Below are 4,451 nucleotides of genomic sequence, written 5' to 3'. Positions count from 1 at the left end.
GACTTAGATACATCTTTCTCTATGCATGAAGAAACTGCCACACACGGATTTGGCCCTCCTAGTTAAATTATGGGTAAGATCCCTGTGGGCAGGCCCTATATTTTACAAATCTTATATGACACCCCCCCCGAATTCACATACACACATGTACCCACCCAGTGCCACACCACAAAACTGTGATGTATCACACAAAGTGGGGGACAAATATTTCACAAACATTGCGCTAGCTAAATCTCTGACAATGGCACGGATTTTTTTCTAACACACATAATTATGATCCACGATATCACATTTTTCTCAGACCTTAATTGTAAATTCCGCCCACCCCCACCACCAATCGGCATGCCTTTTGCTTCCCTGTCTCCGAGAGACTTGCAGATCGGCTGCAGTGACCCCAGGCCTTGGCAGACACCGTGAAGGCTGGAGAAAAGACGGTGTGGCGCACAAAGCCTGCCAAGGACGAACTTCTACGGCATGACCTGGACCTGGACAGTCATTGGCGAACAAAGGGAGCCCCAATGCCGGTGCCTGCTCAGAATTGACTTCTACATCCCTCTATTATTGGACTGACATCTGAAGCATGCATGTGTGTTCCTTCCATAAAAGCCCTACCCTAATCCAAGATCAAACAATTTATTTTGGGAAATAACTGTACATAATAGTACATTTTCCAGAATGGGCCAGGTCTGCCCTGTCATTTGCCACCCCCTTTGAAGTGTGTCATAGCCGAGGTAACTTGGAGAAACTACTGTTTGCTAGGACTTAGCATTTACCCTCTGATTTTATCAGTTCACTTTTTGCTTTTACCTGCTTTGTTTCCCAAGTGAGTCGTCCTTATCTGTTTTCTCCACGTGGTTTTTAAGGGCTATGGGGGATTGCCTTATGTGAAAGGGCCTTCACTGATCTAACTGCCCCTGAGAACAGATAGCCGTATTATTTCCGATTTTCCCTAATGCAACAGTCCTTGAATGAACATAGTAATATCCTTTTTTTCTGCTTTGTTGAAGTATAATTGACAAATAAAAATGGCATCTATTGAGGGTGTACAGTGTGGTGATTTGATACGCATATACATTGTGAAATGATTACCACAACCAAGGTAATTAACACATCACTTCACACAGTTACATGTGTGTGGTGATCTCACATCTTTTGGTACACTTCCGTTTACCCACAATAAGATGCTAAAAGTAAAATTATCTTAAGACAAAGTGTACCATACTTTGTAAATTATCGATTATGTGTTACCAGCCTGCCCTCTAAGTGAGTTAGATGAAGATGGTCCATCAGCAGTTTTTAATTTTGACTTAGTTTTCATGTTGGTAAGCATACTACATACTTATGAGGAAAATTGACACAATACTTTAAAGTAAGAAGACAAATGTGAACTGCGCCTGGCTTTGCCACCACATCCACTGCACAGGACCCAGTAGCTTATCCCTGTGCTCATGTGGGCCAGGCTCACAGCTGCACACCCATGGGGAGCTGTGGGCCACAAGCCCCTCTTTTCTGATTTTTCATCATGGTAGAAAAACAGGGCAATGAAGATCTAATATTCATTCTTTGGTCTAGGTGTAAATGTCACTTTTCTTTGTGGGGGTCTTCTCTGACTCCCCAATCTATATTTCAAACTGTTTCTTTGACTCATTCACTGGGTTAAGAAGGCCTGAGCCCTCTGCATAGAAACTAGCACCCACGTGGTATCTTGTCCTTAGCACATCATGACAAACTAGGTCCAGATGCATTTGTCGATATGTAGCAAAAATTTCAAGACACACAATATATTGTGAGATTGTTATCACTTACAACCTGATTTCAAAATGAATCAATATTTTATATACACAGTAACCTGTATGCTCAGTTCAACTTTGTTGGCATCCTGATGCATCAGGTACTATAGTTTGGAACTATAATGGTTCGTTTTATGTGTCACCTTGAAGGGGCCCAGGAATTTGGTGAAACGTTATTCTGGGTGTATCTGTGAAGGTGTTTCTGGATGACGTTAACACTTAAGTTGGTAAACCAAGTAAAGCAGGTGGCCCTCCCCAATGTGGGTGGGCTCCAGCGAATCAGTTGAACAAACAATTGGACCCCAGGGCCACCGTGGTCAAACAGAGGCCCCTCAATTGCCAAAGGCAAGGTGGATGTGGATACCATAATGGACAGCAGAACATACCAGCAATCAGAACAAGATGCTTATTGGTGACAGATGATTCAATTCAATGATCCAGGCCATTCTCAAATGCCTGCTAGAGCTCCACACTAAGTATTGAGAGTTATGCAAAATGAGTGCCCTCATTTGCTTCCAAGGTAGTCTGTGTGCCCACGATTGGTTCGCAGTGAGAATTGCTGAGTGGTCATGGTGCAGGTGGAGTGTATTGGGAGTGAAGAGTGATTCATCCAATCCCAGGGAACTAGGGAGTCTTCCCATAACAGCAAGCGTGACTCTATGGGTCATTTCATGTAGGGATTATCATACCACGCTCTTTACTAACCAGGTTCTTCTACTAAAATGCCCACTTCCTTTCCTGAGAGCTACATAAGCATTAGTCAAGTTTGGCAAAAAGAAGCTCATGAGATATCACTTGAACATATAGACAATGAAATAGAAAAATCCCATAAACATATTATATATCTTATATATCACATTTAAATAAAACTAAAGGAGCAATCTAATATTAAAGTTGTGAAGTAGTTTTCCAATTATAATTGTAGTAATGATCATTTGAGAAAACTTTAAAAATTAAAACAATTAGAAGACAGTGAAGAGGGAATTAAAAACTAGTCATTGTATTACCCAGGAAAATGGTCACTAACATTTTGATATATTTGTTCCTAGGACTTGTTTATACATACATAGATGATTTTTAAATATGATCATGGTAAGAGTACATATAAAATTTTATATCTTTTCACTTAATATTATATATATGACCATTTTCTTATATCATCAATGTTAAAAACCTAATTTAAATAACTGCATGATATTCCAGTTTATGGGGATGCCGTTTTCTTACTGTTGGATTTTTAGGAAACTTCTTAATGAATACTATTATAAATAGTCACTGCAAATATTCAGCAATGTTTCTTCTTCTTCTTTTTTCCTTTTTAGATGCTGCCTCAGGTTTATTTGCACAAATAGTACAGGAACACACCACCTCCAGGCAGACAGCAGCCCAGGGGTCGCTCCAGTCCCTCCGTCCTCACATGGGCAGACAGAAGCCTCTACTGTGGAGCCCTGATGGGGGCCTGGGCACATTGGGGAGCCTGAGCCAGAGCTGCAGCCTCAGCCTGGGGCTTGGTTTGAGCCTTGGCCTTGGCCTTCGGCTGGTACAGCCTGATGCCCTTGGCAATGTGGGCACAAGTACATTTCCCAAGCTTGGGGCAAGTCACATAGGCAAGTCAACTGAACCTGCAGCTGTCGCCTGTTGGGATCTTGGGCTTCACCTCCTTGGGCTTTAGGAGAGCTAATAGTCTTGGCGGATGAGCTCACGTCCTTGGCCTTGTTGGCCTGCACCTTCTTCAGCCCTGTCTTGTTGTGCTTCCTGGAAAAGCACATATTCCTCAGAAACTTGAGGTCTACCCCTTTAGAGATTAGTATCTTTGTGATCGGGTTTCTTGGCACCCTTCCTGGGCCATTTTCGGGACTGGATGTGCATGGTGTGGTTCTTGGACTTTGTCATATCTGCACGGACGTCCGCAGCTTCCAAAATGCCTGGGACCGGAAGAGAAAGAGTTTCAGTGCCATTTCTTAGGAGTTCCTTTAGAGACACCTTAGACCAGGTCCTCTGAGATGCAGAAACATGATATTAGAAATGCAAGAGATTTCTCAGAGAAGTACTTGGGGGTGGGGGGGAGTGGGGGGGCGGGGGAGCTGGGGGCAGCCGGAGGAGCTGTGCCACGGCCCTGCAGGTCTAGTCCTGCAAAGGAGAGAGGAAAGGAGAAGCGCTGGGTGGACAAGTCTGAGACTGAAGTGCCCTTCTGAGAACAGTCCAGAAGTCCGAATGGGAGTAGTCAAGCCAAAGCGCCCATCGCAGGGGCCCTGCATCCCCTGGCCGGAGCATCCTGCCTGAGCATCTCTGCCGTGTTCGGCCACTGGCTGCAGCAGCCCCAGGGAGCGTGTGGCCTCCGCTGGACAGCGGGGATGCGGTTCAGAGGGCAGCAGCTGGGGCTCCCCGTCCGTTCCGCCTGTGGCGTTCAGCGAGCGGAGAGGCGCGGTTTTGTGACCACCGTGCGAGCGATTGCTATCAGTGGGGTTCTAACTTCTAAAGGCAGAACCGATTTTAAGGCTTTTCAATAATATTCAAAGTTCTTTTCCTGTTTCAATTGTGAGTATTCAAATTTTTAATTTAAAACAAAACCTCCCTAATCTCTCTAAATCTTGGGACCATCTGTTCCTTCTTAGAGACCCCCCCCTTCACAGCTGGGTGGGTTCTTGATGCCTCTTGTGA

The 4,451-nt window shown here is 44.4% G+C and overlaps 1 pseudogene; it reads right to left on the bottom strand.

The window, feature by feature from the left end:
* Positions 1-3,225: 3,225 nt before the first annotated feature.
* Positions 3,226-3,683, bottom strand: LOC150020328 (large ribosomal subunit protein eL29 pseudogene; annotated as a pseudogene).
* Positions 3,684-4,451: the final 768 nt, after the last annotated feature.

This window comes from Furipterus horrens, unplaced genomic scaffold (assembly GCF_987537825.1).
Source record: "Furipterus horrens unplaced genomic scaffold, mFurHor1.1.pri manual_scaffold_2, whole genome shotgun sequence".
In the NCBI taxonomy this organism is placed as follows: Eukaryota; Metazoa; Chordata; class Mammalia; order Chiroptera; family Furipteridae; genus Furipterus; species Furipterus horrens.
Note: the sequence above shows the minus strand (reverse complement) of the source record. Positions and strands in the feature narration are given on the sequence as shown.